The 21196-nt window shown below is 48.1% G+C and overlaps 1 long non-coding RNA gene across 1 annotated transcript; it reads left to right on the top strand.

Moving 5' to 3' along the window:
- LOC105474069 (uncharacterized) lies at positions 1-11366 on the top strand. Its single transcript, XR_982657.2, has 4 exons — positions 1-182; positions 3768-3913; positions 3991-4244; positions 4648-11366. It is a non-coding gene; the product is annotated as an uncharacterized lncRNA (long non-coding RNA).
- The last annotated feature ends 9830 nt before the right edge of the window (positions 11367-21196 follow it).

Here is a 21196-nt window from a genome sequence, read left to right as displayed (position 1 = left end):
AGCAGTTGGGGCCCAAGGCTGGAATTGTCTTCCCAGTGTTCTAGAAGAGACCTTGGAACACCACTAGAAAAGCCACCCTGAGCATGAAAGGCTGGTAGGACCTCAAGGCTGGGCCAGAATTTACCAAAAACAACAGTGGGCCTGCCCTAAACTGTTCTGAGGCTGCACAGCCTGGACCTCAGGTTGGCTTGTCCATGATTCTTATCAGCTCTCCACAGAGTGAGCGCTAGAGTCTGCGGCATTTCCATCCCGGCATATTCCGAGGGCCAGGGGAAGGCGCTGTCCCAGGCGGCACTCTCGGTGGGAGGCGGGGAGCTCGGGAAGGCCCGTATGTGAATCCCAGCCTGGCTCTTGGTGGGCAGCTGGGTCCCCTCCCCAGGTTCTGGCAGAACACCCTTGAACAATTTAGCCTGAAATAGCATAAGAACTTCTTTCCTATTTTTTTCCAGGCTTTTGGATGAAATTATATTTTACAAATGACTCATTATTATATTTATAGCTTCTCTCCAAATGATTCAAATTGTGGTTTGTCGCCTCCCTGTCTCTCAGCTCCCCCCAGCTCGACAGGAAAAAGTGCTGTTTACTGTATGGCCAGGTGTGGCTGCAAGAGCGGCTTTGCCTCTCCCTATAATTACATTTGCCTAAGCCCTGACAAGCACCCCGGCACATTTAGTCATGAGCAGCCTTTGTTCCAGCATGTTGGCGGGAGGCAGCATCCGACATTAACTGGGCTTGGAATCTGCTCCTGTAGGAAGTGCATGTGTGTGGTGCGGGGTGCGGGGAGTGGGGAGCGTGGGGGAGGCTGTGACAGAGGGTGCCTTTGTGAGGGCAGAGGCTGGAGAGGCTGGGCTGCAGCTTCTCCCTCAAAGCACCCTGTGAGAAGGCTGGGGTGGACTACGCCCCGGAGGGCCTCAGAAGAAACGTTATTCCTTTCCACCCCCAGCCTCCATGGAGGAGCTGAGAGGGCCGCTGGTGGAGAAGCTGGTGGCTCATACATTCCAGGCTGTGCTAGTGGTCTGGCCAGTGACACTCCATGGTTTCTTGTGAGGAACCACTCTGGCTCTTTCAAGAATGGGGAGTTCTTGAATTCTCTCCCCCTTTCCAGGGAGCTCTCAGCCACAGTGATTGCTCAGCACCCCTACCCCTCCCCTCCACCCAGCTCTCAGGAAGGTGTGGTAAGGTTAGAGCAGCTTGCTCTTAAACAGGCAACCTTTGAGAGGAGGGGTGGAGAGGAGGTTGGGATGAGGTCCCATTTGTAGGAACAGTTTATTCCATTGGTCGTCTGTGGGATCAAGGTCCTCTGGGTCTGTCCTGGCTGGGTACTAAGTAAAGTTAAAATCCCATAAATTTTGCAACTCACGGTGACATTCTCAGAGCCCACAACAACCCTGTGCCCCTCTGGGTCCTCGGACCTGGGGTGTGGTGATACGCAGACGCCCCTGACTGGCTTGGATTGAAGGCTGTGCGGCCGCAGCAAGGACAGTCCACCCTGAGTGTCCCGAGGCCCAGAGGCAAGCAGGGAAACAGGCTACTCTATGAGAGAACGGCTTTGCGGGAAATCTCTCCGTTCCCCTCCCTTGGCTTTAAGTGAAAAGCGAGCTCCTGTAGGTTGCAGATTCTGCAGCTGTGGTGTGGTGGTGGCTTGGGAGGTTGGGCTGGATAAGGTCGGAGCCTGAAGTTGTCCGTGGTCCAAGCCCTGGGCCCTGGTCGTGTCCCCAGACACAACCCCAGCCCGGGTTCCTTTGAGTCTGCTTCCATTTTCACTTCTTGGCACTGCCTGAGTGAGTGGGAAGGGGACTCGGAAGGAGGTGATGTGGGAATGGGTGTGGACAAGCATAACGTCATTGTTGGTGAAATCAGTCTGAAGCCCTAACCAGATGACTTCCATCTGGGCTAAGCCGGGTCACTGTGAGGTGTGTGAGACGGGCCTGAGTGTGGCTGGGGCCAGAGACATGGAGTACAGGGTCCTCTGCCTCTGGGCGTTCCCTGGAGGTGGGAGGGGACAGCTGAGAGAAGGACGGAGAGGGTCTTGGTGAGGCAGGGGAGGGCAGAGGGAGGAAGAGTGTGGACTTACCTGGGCTGTGGGGACCTGAACTTCTTCCTAAGGCCTGAGGGAAAGAGGGACTTCCTGACAAGAAGTGCTGCCTCTTACATCCGAATGGACCAGAGCCAGGGCAGCGGGACCAGCTGGCAGCCAGACTGAGGGGCAGCCAGTGCCACCGTCTGAAGCCACTATCAGGCCACCGTCTTTTATGAGAACTTTAGTCTTGTATCCACCCTACTCGTGCTGTCACCTTTTCATTTGTCTTTTGACAGTCAACATGCCCGAGTGCTGTGAACGTTATGAGAGGGGGCTGTTGGGAACACATGCTCCTGGGAATCAGCCCTTCCCTCTGTCCCGTTCCCACTCCTCCCTGATGATGCTCTTGCTCAGAACCCACTCCTCACCTCAGTGAAGCAATGCAGTGGGCACCCTGTGGACAAAGCTGGATATTGGTTCTGAATAAAAGCAAATCATGGGGAAAATCAGTGTCTCAGTAAAATGGAGTTTTCTTAGTAGAGACCAGACCGTGAAGGACCTTGCTTCATTCCATCTTTGAGGAGGATAATGATTTAGGGACATTGGCCCAAGATCAAAGTGGTATTTTTCGGCTGTATTTACTGAGCTATTTGCTGGCTACCTCCTTATTTCCAGGTAGCAACTTCTTTCTAATGTCTGAGGTGTTTAAGAGATGATGAAGCTTGCACATACTTCTCAAAGTGTGTTCACATCCATTATTTCACTGGGGACTGGCTATTATCTTCTCCATTTTCTTTATAAGGATATTGAAAGAGATTAAATAACTTGCCCAAGGCTGCATAGCTAGTTAATGACTGAACTAGGCTTAAAACCAACTCTGAAGGCTCCTATTCCAGTGTCAGCTGCTGCGTGCTGCTTCTGTTTTCCATCAGTTTGGAAGGGGAGCCTAAAGTCTACAGCCACGTGGGTGGGGTCAGCAGAAAGATGATTGAACATCAAGCCTGAGGCAGGTGAGGCTGATCTCCTGAGCACAGGCTGTCTGCCCAGGAGTTCACAGAAGTGATATGATCCAAAGTTGCTGAGGGAAAAGCCCCTATTTGTGGAATTAACTGCAGGTCTCTCTTGAGGTCAGAATGAATGTTATTAACATTATTGTTTGTATTGTGGTAAGGTATACATAATGGAAAATGTACCATTTTGGCTGGGCATGGTGGCTCACGCCTGTAATCCCAGCACTTTGGGAGACCGAGGTGGGCGCATCACCTGAGGTCAGGAGTTTGAGAACAGCCTGCCAACATGGTGAAACCTCATCTCTGCTAAAAATACAAAAATTAGCCGGGCGTGGTGGTGGGCGCCTGTAGTCCCAGCTACTCGGGAGACTGAGGCAGGCGAATCACTTGAACCCAGGAGGCAGAGGTTGCAGTGAGCCGAGATGGCGCCTCTGCACTCCAGGCTGGATGACAGAGTGAGACTCTGTCTCAATAAATAAATAAAATAAAATAAAATAAACCATTTTAACAATTTTTAAGTGTACAGTTTAGTGACACGAAGTATTTTTATCTTCCCAAACTGAAACTCCACACCCACTAAACAATAACTCCCCCTTCTCCCCTCTCCCCAGCTCCTGGTAACCACTATTCTACTTTCTGTCTCTGGGAATTTGGCTACTCTAGGTACCTTATGTAAGGGGAATCATACAATATTTTGTGCTTTTGTATCTGTTTCATGCTGACTTATTTTTAATTAGATCACCATTTCAACTGCAGCAGGAATGCGGATCAGTGATGTGCCATGCCTATAGAGGAGTAAAGAAAGAAAAAAAGAAGGAGCAAAAAGGAAAAAGAAAACAGGAACATTTTGGGGTGGATTTCTTGACTGTCAGGGGTACCAGATGTAAGGGGGCGGTGGTGGGGGGTGGATAGGAAGAAAGTGTTACATAGAAAACAAAATGCTGTGCTTTATCATTCCAGGGGCGGGCTGGCATCTATCCTGGAGGTAGATGCCTCTGTTTTGAGGATTAAGCTATGATGAACCCCGATAGGGAAGTGCTCCGGTGAGAACAATGGAACTTTCTGTGCATGCAGAAGGCAAGACAAATTGTTTTGCAAGATGAATCCCCAGGAACTTGGAGTTTGAGTAGAAGGGTCTAGAAGAGAAGAGGAAGGCTGGAGAGAAGATGGTTTAAAACAGTTGGGACTTAGGGGACAGTGAGAAGTTTTCTGAGGTGGGAGATGGTTGGTGAACTTTCAGGGTAATATCTATTCGTAGATTCTCATTTGCTTACTGCCATTTCCTCTCTATGACCCCTAACCTTGAGTAAAAGTTTGTTGCTGTGTGAGTTGTGGGTGGCTGGGGGAATGCAGGGATGGGGCTAAGCAGAGGGTGATAAAGAGGGGGTGGGAGAGGAGAGCAGCTGCGGGAGGAGAGGTGCAGTTAGAGGGTGAGAGGTGGGAAGCAGGGAAGCCCAGCAAGAGGTCACCAGAGGAAGCACAAACCTGAGAATCTTGGCACTCAGAAGGTAGGGGGTTGTGGCAAGATTTGAGAGGCACTGCAAAGTTGGGGGGACACAATGATGGAGTCCCTGCACTTAGGGGAATGGGGCTGGAGTCACTGCTTGGATATTACAGGGCAGGCACGCCAGTTAGACAGCCTGAAGGAAGGAGTGGATGGATTTCTCTTCTTGGAGACCTTCGGCAACATTTGGACGAGGCACAGCCTGGGTAATCAGGAAGTCCCTGCAACACAGCTCACTGCCTTCAAGATTTCCAGATGCACAGAGAAGAGGACTGTGTTTCTCAAAACAGAGATGGAGGTAGAACCAAAGCCAAACCCTGAACATGTCTCGAGCTTTCAAAACAACATTCTCTTTAAAATCATCTGAAAGCAGAGATATATGGCAGTTGACTATCTCTGATGGAGACATATGCCTTATTTATTTATTTATTTATTTATTTATTTTTATTTTTAAGACAGGGTCTCGCTCTGTTGCCCAGGCTGGAGTGCAGTGGCGTGATCTCAGCTCACTGCAACCTCCACCTCCCTGGTTCAAGTGATTCTCCTGCCTCAGCCTCCCGAGTAGCTGGGACTATAGGATGTGCCACCACACCTGGCGAATTTTTGTGTTTTTAGTAGAGACAGGGTTTCACCGTGTTGGCCAGGCTGGTCTTGAACTCCTGTCCTCAATCAATCTGCCTGCCTCGGCTTCCCAAAGTGCTGGCATTACAGACATGAGCCACTGTGCCTGGCCAACATATGCTTTTTGTACCCCCCAGACATAGGAACCCAGTGAGAAGGCCGGGCTGCTCCCACCCAGAAATCCTGGAGGAGCCTGACATGGAAAATGGGCCGTGCGTCGTGGTGTTGGGAATTCTTGGTGATTCTTTGGCCAGGTCCTGGGCTGAATGTGGGCCGGGGATGGAGCCCTGCCTGGAATCAGTGATGCATCCTGAAATCTCTGGACCAGCCTGCATGGTGACGGAGCCCACAGTGAGGCTGGCCGAGGACATTTCCCTCTTGTCCTCTCCAGCCTTGGCCCCGAGAACCAAGGCTCTAGGCTCATCTGGCTGGATGGATCCTGTTTTTGGCCCAGCCCAGTATCCCTTTGTTACTTGGGACCTGGGGAAAAAGGCCTGGCTTGGCTCACACTTCAGGAGGTTTGCCAAATGTGTTAGTTACCACTAAAAAGCTTGTAAACCTGGGGTGCAGGATGCCGTGGGGGCCTGGGCTGGCTCGAGGATGTGCTGTTTAGAAGTTCCAGAAATTCCCTGCCGGCTGGGAGGGAAGAATGTCCCTGCAGAGTCAGAGGCGAGCCTGCCCTGGGCCTGGGCCAGCTTTCCCTCTCGTGGGCCCCTCTGCTCTGGGGGAGCTGTGTTCCCTTCTACTCAGGCAGCTTGGGAAAGACCAGAGGCCCTTTCAGGGAAGGGAGAAAAAGGGAAACAGGCCTGAAATGACTGTCGTGAAAGCCCACTTCTGAGCTTCAGCCCAGAGCACAAATGCATTTTCTTCTCAGTTAAGAGAATGTGGAGAGTTCCAAGAGGTTGTTCAGGGGAAATAGAGAGCCTCAGAGCGCTGGTACTAGGAGGACCTTAAAGACCAGTTAGGACAGCCCCCTCATTTTACTGGAAGGCTAATTTGAAACAGAATGGAATTTGGCAGGGGCTGGGATGCCTTTTTTCTTTTGAGGCTTCATTTCCTGAAAGAGACAGTGTCCGTGATGAGCTGATTTCACTAATTCACTCTGCATTTTTTTAAAACCTCAGCGGTCCAGATATGACTTCTTTTGAAGGTAACAGAGTTTGTGGCTTCCAGTGTGTTTTCAGTTTGGGGCCATAATTCCTTTTTTTCATTAGAAATATTTGTTCACCACAGGCTTATTGCCAGTTCTTCCTATGCACAGCATCAGGCTGTGCTTGTGCATGGCTGAGGGAAGCTGGAAATAGGCGAAATCAGGAAAATACTGGAATAAGGCAGGGGCTGGTGTGGTCTAGGAGAGTTAGAAGGTGGAGGCTGGCAGACTTGTGATTAAGGATGGTGTTTGGGCACCCTCAATGGGGAGGGACCAAGAGACCCTGGGTAGACATCTGTGCAGGGCCTAGGGACTCAGGACCCCCTGTGGATGCAGCTGAGCTGCACCTGGGAGGGCTCTGAGGTGGACAGGTCCCTGGCACAGGAGGCTTCAGAAAGAGGAGACTTGCACTGGGGCATCCAGGCATATCAGAAAAAGAACTAAAAAAATAATAATAATAAAAAAGAGAGAGAGAGACAGAAAGTGGGTGCGACAGAGTGAAGTGGGGCCTGAAATAATTATAAATGGTGGTGGTTATATCCTTTTTTGGGAGGAGCCCAGGAGGCTGCCAACTTTGATCTCATTTTCTGGACAGGCCTTTAGGTTACCTCTTCTATCCACCACCCAATCACCAGAGAGTTAGTGCTTTCTGACAGAAGCAGCTCTTGGCAGAACACACGAGACATAAGCAGCTGGGGCTGGGGGCAACACCTGCTAGGGGTGGGCTGGGAAGGAGACAGACATATGCTGGTGCAGGAGAGAAAAGCCTATCATAGCCTCCTGTCCTGGGAGGCAGAGTGAAGGACTGCGCAGCAGGGTTCGGGGAGGGACCATCTCTGTCTTATTTATGTGGTAGCCCTGGTGCCTAACTCAGTGCCAGGCACACCCTAAATAACAAAATCACTAAATAACGGAATGAGTGAAGTTAGCATATGCCTGAACACACAGAGTGCCATCCTCTTGAATCCTTATGTTAACTATATTTTTCTTCTCCAGGATTTATGGAATAATCAGGAATCTGCCTTCCATGAGCTTTCGCCTTTAGAAAGGTTTTCTCATTGCTGGTGTGACAGAGCGCACTGAGGCTCTGTTCCTTCAGTGATCTCAGCATAAAGACCCTCCATCTGACAGGGAAAGGGCGGGTGGGAGGAGGGCCAGGAGGACCCCCCCAGGGCCCAGCTGGCTGTGCAGGATGCAGAGGGTGGGCTGGGACAGAGGCTGAGGGCAGAGTTCAGGGTGAGAGGAGGCATTAGCAGCTTTGTTAATTGCATCATGTCTTTCCTCCAGGTGACAACCCTAGGCCTATGCCTCATCCCCAGCAGGTGACCAATGGAGGAAAATAAAACAGAACTTCAACATGCTCTCCGATGAGCTTGAACCCCTGGTACTGGTTGCTCTGAGAAGCCACAGGTTTCCTTCCTTGGACAATTTCAGAGCCCATCAATATGGTTTATGGAAAGGAAGTGGCAATGAGAGAGACCCTTGCTTCTCCTGGCAGCTCTTCTCCCTTGAGAAAGCTCCTCAACTTCTCCTGAGCTTGGTTTCAGAAGTGATTGTTCATCCTCTCCCATTGGGAGTTCTTCTGGGATGGGCTCTGTATATTCCTCCAGCAGCAGGGGGATGGATGAGATGACCTTTTCAGGTCACTCAGGAGATCCTCCAGTTTCTCAGGGTGATCTAAGCATCTCCCTTTCCTTTAGAAGCTGTCAGAGCTAACTAAGCGTGGGTGTGGGCTCCTCAGCAGCTACACCACCTCCCCTCCAATATTTAAAAGATCTTTCCTGGTTCTTAGGGTCTCCTAATCACAGCTCTTTTTTTCTGAGCTCTGCCTGAAAGGCCACATCCGTTTTTTCCCTGAAAGCTGGCTAGGTCCTCTGGGCTAAACACGACCGCCCCTCAGCTCTAGAAATGGCTGATTTTCATTATGCCCTTTGCCAACCAGATTATTTCTTAAATTGCTCTCCCCCCTGCTGGGTGTTCTGGGACACAGACGCCAGTGTGTGGGGTCCCCGGCTTTCCTTTCTCCCTGAGCAGCTGAAGGAGAGCCTCAGTTTCTCCACCGCACACCCTGGCTTGAGGGTAACAGCCCACCCAGTCGGGGGAGTGGGCCTCGTGCGCCCTCGGAGGCCCAGGTCCGCGGGGCCCCATCGAGGACCCCCTGAACTGCATCCCGCCGCGAGGCAACGTGGGGACCAAACTGCCGCGCCCCAGAGCCCGCCGCCGCCTGTCCCCGAGTCCACAAGGAAGAGCTGCGGGAGTGCAGGCCCGGGGAGGAGGCTTTGTGAACCGAGGCTCGGCGCGCCCCCCGCCCGCGCCCCTCATAGGCAGCCGGGCCCAGCCCGCCGCCCGGGCCCCTCTGGGAAGGGCTTGGAGGCGACGCGGGGAGGGGGTCGGGGGAGGAGGGAGCGTTCCTGCAAATCACATGATTTTCCCGCTTATATAAATCACAGCTTGTTTTTCTCAACCGGCTGCAGACTTAAAGGTGCAGTGTCTTCTTTCTCTCCCAAGGGCAGAGGTTCCCCAGAGTGCTTTTGACGACCCCTGAGCTGGGCTGGAGTGGTTTCACCAAGGAGGGGTCAGGGTTCAGGGTTCAGGAATCCCCCCACCCATCCCCCATCCCCGGGATGTTTCCTTTTAGCTGGGGACCAGGGAGGGGCATGGAAATCCGATCGCCAAATCAGCAGGCAGAGCCGAGCTGGGGCGGCCTCCAGCGCCTCGCCTCGGTCAGCGATCACTCTGGAGACCAGCGATGCCCGTGGGGGACCCTGAGCTGAGGGGTTACAGTGAAATTGGTCTGTGGCAGATTTGCCGTGGCCAAGAGCAGACTTCTAACGGTGATGCTTACTGTTCTGACCAGCCCTGGTTATTTGTTTGAGACCAAGTTATGTGGGCAGAAAGACGAGCTCAACATATATATCCAGCACCTATTGTCTACCTATTAGCCACTGTAGGGAGAAACCAAGACCTTTAAGACAGTTGTCACCTTCAAGTGGTTTATAGGATTTAGGTGATGAGATATGTAGATACAGACATAGAGGCAGACCTGAGATACAGAGATTAAATAGCACTAGTCAGTTTCAATACCTGTTCCAGGCTAAACAGAAGAGCCTTACAAGGCTGTGCATAATTACTTGCTTGATCAACAGTACAGATAATGAGTCCTGCAGGCCTTGGGAGGAGGGCTCTGGAGGCCCTGACTGAGAGGTGGGCCAGAGGCAGGAGGGGGACAGGGAGCTGGGGGAGGAGGGACGGCATGTGTCAGGAGCGGAGAAAGGAGCATGATGTTGGAGTAATCCCTTTGCTAAACTGAGGAACTGGAGAGAGGGGGAGTAGGGGATGAGGGTGGGAAGCTGTGGGGGGTGGGGGGCCAGGTGCAGTTGGCCTTGAGTGCAGGGCTGAGTGTGGACTTGGTCTGGTGAAGGCAGTGGGCGAGCCTGCAGAGGTGGGAGGGCAGGTGAACGGTATGATGAAGGGGGTGTTTTCAAGGACCACAAGTCTGGCAGCAGTGTGCAGGATAAACTCCAAGCATTGACGGAGACCCGTTGGAGGCTTCTGCAAGGAACCAGGCTGACATAAGGTCACAGTGCTGGGGTGTTAAGAGAAAAGGTGAAAATGAACAGTGAGAAATAAGAGATTTTGAAGAAAGAATGGAGATAATTGAGTGATTGTGTATACAGAAAAGGGGAGAAATCACCAGAAGTGATGTTGATTTTGAGCATGGGTGGCATGGAGAAGAGGGCAGCCCTTGTGGTGGGGCTGCGAGTGGCCGGGGGAGGAGCTCCTTTTGGAGATGGCATTTGTGAAGACAGTGGGCTCTTAACTAGGAAATGTCCAGTGGGCTGGAAGTCAGAGGAAATAACTCAAGGGATGAAAGACATCTTGCAGATCTTACAGGGAGATCACAGAAAGGGAGAAAGAGAAGTAGGGCCAGGGGACACCCATGTTTAGGAGAAGGAGCCGCTGGCAAGGCTGTGGAAGGAATGTTCATACCCCAGGGACAGACCAACCTGGGCGCGAAGTGTCTCTGCCTGACCTTGGCCAAGTTGTTTATTCTGTCTGCACCTCAGTTTTCTCATCTATAAAATGGCACTAACAGCACTTGCCTTACTTTCTGTGATGATGACGTGAAATGTCTGAAGCATCTCACACACTGCACAGTGTCTGGCGCAGGGCAAGCACCAGCTGTTCTTCCTTTCCGCACTTCCCTTCCTGCCACACCCTCTATGTCCTTTCATGGCAGGCACCTGAACACAGTTTCTCTCCTTTCAAATTGTTGTTTCTCTTCTTACTCCTCCTCTGCTTCATCTCCTTCTTCTTTTTCTAGAAGAAACACACAGTCTTGTTTGCATGACTAATTATTTGAACTGGAAATACCCTCCATTACGAAGGAAGGAAATAATAAATTTTTTTCCTAAGGGCCTCTTAGCTGAAGCTGGCTATTACCTCACTGGATCCTTCCAGCAGCCCTGCAGGGTTTGGGAAGGCAGGTATTATCGAGCCTTTTTTTCCCCCCTACAGCTGAAGAAATGGAAGAATGGTTGTAAAAAGTTTTATTATTCTGTTGAGAGCCACATGTCTAATCAGTACTCTCTAGTTCAGAGCTTTCTAAACTTCTATTTGTAGCCCTTTATTTTTGGAAATAATTTTACTCAGTAGTCAAATAAAATAGATATAGGCAACCCAGTTCTGGTTTCAGTGCAGTGGGGAGGTTCTGAGTCACGACTGCTTGGCTGTGCTCCCACTCCCAGCCCCAGGCCAGGCTGAGAAGTGGGGCTTTCCTTGTGGGGTAACCCAGCACCCAGAGCCTCTCCCTCTAAGCTTCATTCTTTTCCTTTTTAGCCACAAACTTCCTGACGGTGAAAGCCAGGCCCCAGCCCAAGAAGGCTTCACAGACCCCTAGGTGTGCCCTCTGTGTGAGCCAAGTGTTGACTCTGGCGATGATGCCAACAGCCTGGCTCTGCCCAGCTTTCAGCTGCACGAGCGTGAACCAGCTGAGCTTGGGGCAAGGCAGACGGCCAGGTGCACTGTCTCTGATCAGGCAGGATGAACAGCAGCACCTGAAGTCATGGCGGCCGGGGAACCACCGTGGCTGGGGCATGCTAACCCACCCTGCTAATATACTTTGGGTCCTAATTTCCTTTTTGAATGAGTTTCTTAAAAAAAAAAACTTGTTAGGTGAAAAGACAGTTTGTGGTTTTTAGAATGGTGATTTGAGTAAGGCAAGTATTGGTAAAATGCTCTGCGGATAGTTATCGCATACACTAATGCTTACATAAGATAAACTCCTGGCAATGGAATTGGATGAAAGTATATATACATTAAATTTTAAAATACACTATTTAAGGCATATGAATAGACATAAAAAAAAAAAAGCAGCTTAAAAAATGACACTGTCAACACAAGCAGAATGCTGCTTTATACAACCCTGATCTTGCCATCACTTCCCTTCTACCTAGAGGACACCAGGATCTAGAATTTGGCGTTTATCCTTCCTGTGCAATGCTTTGAATGTTTTTACATTTTATGTAAATTATATTTTACTGTATGTATTCTTCCGAAACTTGCATCTTTCATTGTTGTGATTCAGGGTGTTGTTCTGTTGCCCGTGCTGGGTAGTGGTGTGAACATGGCTCATTATAACCTCTAACTCCTGGGCTCAAACTGCTACAACAGCCTCCCGGGTAGGTAGGACTACAGGCTTGCGCCACCATGCCTGGCTGATGAAAACAAGTTTTTTTTTTTTGATACAGAGGCTCGCTCTGTTGCCCAGGTTGGAGGGCAGTGGCATGATCTCGGCTCACTACAACTTTTGCTACCCAGGTTCAAGTGATTCTCCTGCCTCAGCCTCCTGAGTAGCTGGGATTACAGGCGCCTGCCACTGCACCTGGCTAATTTTTTGGTAGTTTTTAGTAGAGACGGGGTTTCATCATCTTGGCCAAGCTGGTCTTGAACTCCTGACCTCGTGATCCACCCGCCTTGGCCTCCCAAAGTGCTGGGATTACAGGCGTGAGCCACTGTGCCTGGCGAAAACAAATTTTTTGTGGCGACTGAGTCTCATTATGTGGCGCAGGCTCTTCTTGAACTCTGGGCCTCAAGCAATCCTCCTGCCTCAGCCTCCCGGGTAGCTGGGATTACATAGGCATGCACCACTGTTCCTGGCTGAAACTCGCATTGTCTTTTCCTTAGTATTATATTTCTGAGATTCTTCCATGTTGCTACCTTTTTAAAACAAATTTATTTTCACTGTATAACTTCAAATTGTATGAATATACTACAATTATGTATCCATTTTCTGGTTAATGAATATTAAAGTTGTACCAGTTTTTTTTTTCTGTTACAAACAGTGCTTCTATGAACATTCTTGTATACATCATCTCTTGCTTGTACATGTGTGGGGGTTTCTCTAGGATATTTGCTTAGGAGTGGAATTACTGACTGGTTCATAGATTATGGGAATCTTCAATGATATTGGAAGTATTCTCCAGGCCAGGCACGGTGGCTCACGCCTGTAATTCCAGCACTTTGGGAGGCTGAGGTGGGTGGATCACATGAGGTCAGAAGTTCGAGACCAGCCTGCCCAACATGGTGAAACCCTGTCTCTACTAAAAAAATATAAAAATTGGCAGGGCGCAGTGGCTTGCGCCTGTAATCCCAGCACTTTGGGAGGCCGAGGCGGGCGGCTCACGAGGTCAGGAGATCAAGACCATCCTGGCTAACACGGTGAAACCCCGTCTCTACTAAAAATACAAAAAATTAGCCGGGCGTGGTGGTGGGCGCCTGTAGTCCCAGCTACTCAGGAGGCTGAGGCAGGAGAATGGCGTGAACCCGGGAGGCGGAGCTCGCAGCGAGCCGAGATCACACCACTGCACTCCAGCCTGGGCGACAGAGCGAGACTCCGTCTCAAAAAAAAAAAAAAAAAAAAAAACAAGAAAAAAAAAATCCCAAAAATTAGCTGGCTGTGGTGGCATGAGCCTGTAATCCCAGCTACTTGGAGGCTGAAGCAGAATTGCTTGAACCCAGGAGACAGAGGTACAGTGAGCCAACACTGCACCACTGCACTCCAGCCTGGGTGACAGAGTGAGATTCTGTCTCAAAAAAAAAAAAAAAAAAAAAAAAAAGAAGTCTTTTCCAAAGTGGTTATTGTAATTTACAGTCTTATCCACAGCCAATTACTCCACCTCCTTACCATCACTTACTGTTGTCAAACTTTCAATTTTTGTGAATTGGATTGGTATGAAATGTTTTCTTGTTGTGGTTTACATTTCTCTGATTACTAGTGAAGTTAGGCATCTCTTCACATATTTTTTTTTTGCTATACGTATCTCCTCTTATGATAATTACCTTTGCCCATTTTCTTCTTTTGGAGTGCTTGTCCTTTCCATATTGATTATAGAATTCCAGTAAATATTATGCTTACTAGTCTATTATCAGTTAAATGTTTTGCAAATATATTTCCCATCTGTTGATTATCTTTTCACTTTTTTTTTCTTGAGACAGGGTCTCAGTCTGCCGCCCAGGCTGTAGCGCAATGGTGCGATCACAGCTCAGTGTAGCCTCGAACTCTTGGGCTCAGGTGATCCTCCTGCCTTGAGCTGGGAATACAGGTGTGCACCACCATGCTTGGCTATTTTTTCACTTTTAAAATGAGTGGACTTTTGATGAACGGAAGTTGATGTAATATAGTTGAGTTTTGTATTTAAATTTTTGATATTGTTAATTGCTCAGCTTGTACTTCTGCCAATAGTGTATAAGAGTGCCTGGTTTTCCACACTCCTGCCAACACTGGGCCTGAATGATTTTAATTTTTTAAATCTGATAGGTGAAAATGGTGTCTCACTGTTTTGATCTGTCTTAATTATGGGTAAGCTTGAGCATATTTTCACAGGCTACTGGCCTTTTACATTTCTTCTTCTGTTTTCTTCATTTTTCTATTGAGTAGTTTGCTTTTTCCTAATTGATTTGTGAAGGCTTTCTGAATACTAAAGAAATACACCCTGTTTCTGCCGTGTATGTGGCTACGTGCTGCATGTGTACCTCCTCACTGCAGGCCATTGAGGATGAAACTAGAAAAACCTGAGCCTCTGTACCACATTTGCCCGCTTTGGCCCTTGAACACTAGCTGTGTTGCACAAGAATGTAAAAAGCTGCAATTGGAGTCTTTGTGGAGGCGGCAGGAGGGGCAATGTAGTTCTGTGTAAGTAGGAGCAGCTAGGGTAGGGAGCGTGCACGCTGTGGATGCCCATCTTCTATTAAAAGGTAAGATAAACAGAGATGGGAGAGAAAGTTTGAGTTGGAGCAATAGGAATGTGGTCTGCATTCTCATTTCTTAAGTGAAACGTTACTAATGCCCTGGTGAGGAAGTCTGAAGTGCCTTGTGCAGCTTGGCTGCCCTTGGCTGGTGGTAAGAGTGGTGGAATGGAATAGTTCTGAGGGTCTGGCCTGTACCAGGCATGCAGCCCTGATGGAGGCTCAAGAAAGCTGATTTGCTCCAGGTCACAGGGCTGTCAGTGGCTAAGCTTGGATTCAACTCTGGGACTAGCTCACTCTTCAGCCCCGTTCTTTGCAGCATACTAATGGTTCTACCATGATTAGTCTCAATTAGGGGAAGACTTGGCTTCTATACGGAGATCAGGAGAGCCTCATAACAAAAGAGTCAAATTAGAACATATTTTAAATAGATTGCCATCTCAACAGTGAAATTTCATATTTCTATGTTTTAATGTCAATAATTGACTTAAGTAGTCCCTCTTGGAGAACACAGGTAAATTAACAGTAATTATAATTGGGCTCTATTGAAAAACAGCAATAGACTTAATAGTCCTGTTCATGCCTGAAAGAATGTTCAAAGGAGAAACCAGCCAAGATTCCATTTTTCCCTGTCTTGCATTCAGTACAATTTGGATGACATTAAGCTTTCTCTTCACTCATTTACTCATCCATCAACTGCTTACCACATTCACATTCTGTGCCACTTTTTTTTTTTTTTTTTTTTTTTGAGACGGAGTCTCGCTCTGTCGCGCCCGGGCTGGAGTGCAGTGGCCGGATCTCAGCTCACTGCAAGCTCCGCCTCCCGAGTTTACGCCATTCTCCTGCCTCAGCCTCCCGAATAGCTGGGACTACAGGTGCCCGCCACCTCACCCGGCTAGTTTTTTGTATTTTTTTTAGTAGAGACGGGGTTTCACCGTGTTAGCCAGGATGGTCTCGATCTCCTGACCTCGTGATCCGCCCGCCTCGGCCTCCCAGAGTGCTGGGATTACAGGCTTGAGCCACCGCGCCCGGCCATCTGTGCCACTTTTTTAAGAGCTGAAAGAGTGGTGAACAGACCTAGGGCCTGCCCTCACGGAGCCTACAGTCTAGTGAGAGGGATAATCAATAAACAAGTAAACAAATAAAATACTTAACAGCTGTCGTAAGTGCTGTGCGGTACATACACACGTGCTGTGACAGAGAATATTATGGGATTGACTTTAGTGGGCGGGTCAGGGAAGGTCACACACATTCTGTGGGTGTTTGGGTACTAACATTTATTTTGGAATTAAAAATACCTCCTACAGGTCTTTTGCTGCAACCATGCCAGCAGGAGCATCAGGAGCCTGGGCTCAGAGCAGGACGCCTCGGATTGTTTTAAGAAAATGGCAGATGAACTGGGCATGGAGGAAGTCGCCAGCTTTCATAAGGTCAAGCTGAGGAAAATGGGGATGCAGAACACCCTGCCAACCAACCCAAGAGACTGCTGAGCAGGAGAAACGGTGAGAGGCTTCCTAAGAGCCTGGAGGATTCCCTACCCCATCATCTTCCAGACTTCGTCTGCCATGTGGAGGAAGCTGATTATACGAGGATGTTTTTTTTTTGCCATTCCACGAGGTGTGTTTTATTTTCAATAATCATACAAATAATTTTCTATAACGAAAAATCATACAAAATAATTTTCTATAATGAAAATCATACAAATAATTTTCTGTAATGAAAATTAATACAAATAATTTTGTATTAATCATACAAAGAATTTTCATTAAAGAACATTATTTGTACGATTACTGAAAATAAAAAACACCTCATGACATGGCAAAAAGAACCCAAAAACCCTCCTATAATCAGCTTTGATATAAACAGTTTTCTTTTAACTGAGGAGAAACAGCACCAGTATACAAAGAAGAAAAGCAGGGTATGCACTTTTTTCTTCTGGGGTCTACAAAATGAAAATAGCCATGAGCCTCCCTGGATAGCTTTTCTTGCTGAATGCAAACACCAGATACCCCAAGTGCAGTCTTTTCATTCAATCTGGATGTGCATCTTGGTTTTTCACGGAAATTTCTTCCTTGAGGTAAAAGATGACCATCCATATTTAATGGGAGGACCCAAAAGCATTGAAAGAGAATCTAAATTCCAGAGGTCTATCCAGAACTAACATGAAAAGCCCCTCTCTTGAATTCACTGCCCTTCAAGGCAAAACATCTTCCTTGAAGCAGGTTTGAAGGATTTGCTTCCTCATCTCGCCTCCTCTCTTTGCACCTGCCAGTCCCCAAGGGCTTACGTGACAGTACTTGGCCTATACACTTTTCTAGGCACAGCAGAACTGTCCCCTACACGGTTTTTATTTTGTTCACCAACACCTCTCCTCTCATTTTGGTTGTTTGAGCCATGGTGAGAATGCTGGGCTTACAGGAATATAATTTGATGATCAAGGGATTCACCCTCTGCCCAGGACTTTTTTTTTTTTTTTGAGTTGAAGTCTTGCTTTGTTGCTCAGGCTGGAGTGCAGTGGCACGATCTTGGCTCACTGCAAAGTCCGCTTCCCTGGTTCAAGCAATTCTCCGGCCTCAGCCTCCTGAGTAGCTGGGATTACAGGCGCCCACCACCACGCCCAGCTAATTTTTTTTTTGTATTTTTAGTAAAGATGGGGTTTCACCATGTTGACCAGGCTGGTTTTGAACTCCTGACCTCAAGTGATCTACCCGCCTTGGACTTCCAGGGTAGGGGTTACAGGCGTGAGCCACCGCGCCCGGCCTGTCCAGGACTTTTTGAAGGGCTTTTGTTTGTTTTGCTTTTAGGTATGTATATTTGTTATTTTCTTAATAAAAACACCACTAGCGGCCAGGCGCGGTGGGTAACGCCTGCACTGCAGCCTGGGTGACGGAGACCCTGTCATAAAAAAAAAAAAAAAAAAAAAGAGAGCCTCTCTTTCTAGCCAATGTTTAAAAAGCTGTCAGTGTTGCTCCTCTCTCTTCCTACATTTCCTCTTCCTAAGCAAAGTAACATGACAACTCTAAACAATTGGCAGGTATTTGTGTGTTCACCGGTGGGAGAGATTTCACTTTTCCGGGAGCGGGAATAAAGGAAAACGATTGTCGAGTGCACCTGATTTAAATTAAGTCCCGGCCTCCATTAAAGTGGTGTTGGGAACCATCTGGTGGCCAGAAAGATTTTAACACAGGCCAGGGCTCCCTGCTGTCCTCTCGTGGCAAGAAGTGGTATGACGCCCTAGGTAGGAATCCTTTGCCCTGCCTTGTTCAGGATTACAGAAAAGATACAGATCAGGAAGGAAGGCAGTTAACAGTTAACGTTTACTTAATGCCCTAAAGCAGATGGGGCTCCGGGAGGAGCCAGGACAGCACCGATGCTGGCGTGGTATCTGCTGCCTGCTGCCCACAGGAGATTTACAAAAACCCCAAATATGACAATCCCAATTCATAATTTTGGGTGGAGTGGGGTGGTGGAGTTTTATGACATATTCTCAATTAAAAAAATCTTTATCCTGTTTTTGAATCATAGAATTTTAGAGCTGGAAAGGATCTTAGAAATGAGTCAATACAATTTTATTGAGTTTTTACTGTGTGCCTCTGTACTACGTGCTGTTAGGGACTTAAGGCTGAATTAGATATGAATAAGCCCTGTCCTCAAAGAGTTAAAAGTGTAGCAGAAAAGTCAGACAATAAAGCAAGGAAATGCCATGTAATGTGATAGGTGCAATAACAATGGAAGAGCATACCATACTGTGAGGACAGAAGTCAGAATGGGCCCCTCTACCTGAGGTCAGTGAAGGCTTAAAAGAGAGGAGTTAGCACCTGACTTGTGTCTCAGAGAATAAGGAGTTTTCCAGATAGGTGGGTGAGGGTGGGGATTGGAGAGGGAGGCCCAGGCAGTTGGGAAGCACACGCAGACAGGTGGGACATTGCACTGGGCTGTAGCATATGGTGTGAGGTAGGTAGCAGATGCTGCATAAATCCTTGCTGAATGAATGCATCTATGAATGATGACGGTGGGAATGGTGAGAGAGGAGGATGAAGAGGTTATGGGGGGCGGGGTGCAGGTCATAACACTAAGGAATTTGAACGTCATGCTAGAAGAGGTGAGAGAGGGTGTGGGTGGAGTGCCTTTGAAGGGTTTAAGCAGAGGAGTGACAATGATCATATTTATGTTTTCAAAACAATTTTGGCATCAGTGAGAAGGAGGCAGAGAACTAATTAGTAGCCTACTGAAATAACCCAGTGAGTGATGACGAAGTCCTGTCAGTGAAATGGGAACATTGAGGAAAGAATGGATTTGAGTACTGTTGGGAATACAGAAATCAGTAGAGGCAATGTAAGAGAGAGAAGGGTCTAGGATGGATGCCACCCAGAGTTTTGGCGTGGGGCCTGCCTGGAGCAGATTTTGAAGGGAAGGCAAAGAACATAGTGGTGGTGTTTGTGGCACCTCCAGGTCGATGTCAAGAGGGCATCTGAATACATGGGTCTGGGTTTAGGATCACAAAACTGAATGAAAGAAACCCAGAGAGTGTGCGGAGTGTGTGACCAGTGGGGAGAGCAGAGGATGAACTCTGGTGACCAAAGAATGGGTGGGGAGGGGCAGAAGAGGAGCTAGGAGAGGAGGAGAACCAAAGGGGAAACTGGCCGAGGCAGGTGTCCTTAAAGGGCTAGTCAACTCTGGGCTAGAGTCTGCCTAACAGGATCAGAAGCCTGGTCCAGACAGAATTGCTCTTGTGTTTTCTGCACCATGCGTTTGCTTATTTATTTGTTCAATGCTTGTCTTCACATTTTGTAAAGGTTTTTCTTGTAAGAGCACCCCTCTCTGCCCTAAGGTTCTGCTGCATAGACAGGAGCTGGCCACAGTTAGAGTTGGAGTGGGCTCCCTCCCCCTGGGCCTCTCCCTTGCAACCTCTCTCCCGCTGTGATCTCACCAGCTTGGCTCACGAGTAGTTCTGATCACTTTTCCCCATCACAATCGTTCATTCTCCCTTTCTTAGTCTCCTTCTCCCAGGGATCCCCACTGCCTACAGAGTAGCTCTCAAGCCTGGCATTCAGCCCCTAAAATCTGATCCCAACTTCTCCTTCCAGCTTTAGCTCAGAATTCCTCCACTCACTTCCACCCAGCCAGAACCTCAGGCACACTGGAGCTCACTTCCCCTACCTCTGTGTCATCACCCAAATTCCTTCCATCCTTTAAGGTCAAGATCGAATAGTCCTTTCAACCTTCCCTGATTCTTTTAGCCCAAACCATTTTAAAAAATCACTTTTCTGAACTTCTACCGCACTTAACATATTCCCTATACTGTCGTAGTAATTTAGAATCCATTTCATTTCCTCTAACCCTCTTCAGGTAAAAGGGTCTTGTATTATGTTCCTTGTTTTCTCTCAAGAGCCTAACAAAATGTCCAGCACATACACAGGTACTCAATGAATATTAAACAACAATTGGGTCAGGTGCAGTGGCTCATGCCTGTAATCTCAGCAGTTTGGGAGGCCAAGTGGGAGAATCCTTGAGGCCAGGAGTTTGAGACCAGCCTGGACAATATAGGGAGACCTGGTCTCCACAAAAAGTTTAAAAAATTAGCTAGATATGATGGCACGTGCCTGTAGTCCCAGCTACTCTGGAGGCTGAAGTGGGAGGATTACTTGAGCCCAGGAGGTTGACATTGCTGTGAACTATAATTATTTCACTGGACTCTAGCCTGGGTAACAGAGCAAGACCCTGTCTCAAAAAATAAAAAAAAATTTGATTACTGAGAAATCCTTTGGAAATAATATAAATGGGGGAAGCAGCAATTAATGTTTTTCTAAACTAGAAATAAAGGGTTGAAGCAGAAACATAATGTGAAGAGGCACTGGGAGGAATCGGGAAGTAGGAGGCAGAGTCTGAGGCAGAATTTGGGAACCTGCAGAACTGCAGAAAAGGACTAAGAGGTAGATTCTGCAGCTACCAAAGGGCGAGACACCCAGGATTGGGTCTGAAGATGGTTAGTACATGGGTCAAACCTAAAGCAACCCTCTGTTAAGAGCATGATGATATATAAGTTGTGGTAAGCAAATGTTAAGTACTTAACTATTTATGGAATTTACCTAGTTTGAGTGTAGTCTGTGTTCCCCATCTCCATCCACCCTAGTAATTGAAAGCCTTACGTTATATAAATTTAACACCTACATGTCAAGCGTGATGATGGGTACTTCTCATCCATTCTTTCTGAACCTTAATCTTTCAAGATGGGTACTGTTATTATTCAGTTTCTACAGGTGGGAATATGAAGTTCAGTGAGCTTCGATATCTCACCCAGGGCCACAGAGCTAATAAGTGATAAAGTATTTCAACTGACTTCTCCCCCTTGTGGCTCCCACAGCTGAGGCAGGCTGGATGGGGTTGGGGCTAGGAATGAAGTATGAGTGGGTTGACACCTGCGGATGCTGTGGGGAACTGTGATGAGGTGAGCAGGGGCTGATCCAGGCTTCGTGGGGCTGAAGCTTTTACAATTTGGCAGGAGGGTGCTTTAATAAAAAACATGCTAAATTTGGTACAAAAGTACCTATTTAGGTACTTATTTAGGATGAGACAATAAATCACAGAAAAATTATTGATGCTTTGGGGAACCAGAATCCTTTTCCTAATAGCCTTTCAGGCAA

The sequence above is a fragment of the Macaca nemestrina genome, chromosome 10, assembly GCF_043159975.1.
Source record: "Macaca nemestrina isolate mMacNem1 chromosome 10, mMacNem.hap1, whole genome shotgun sequence".
Classification (NCBI taxonomy): Eukaryota; Metazoa; Chordata; class Mammalia; order Primates; family Cercopithecidae; genus Macaca; species Macaca nemestrina.
This window is presented reverse-complemented; position numbering and strand designations above follow the sequence as displayed.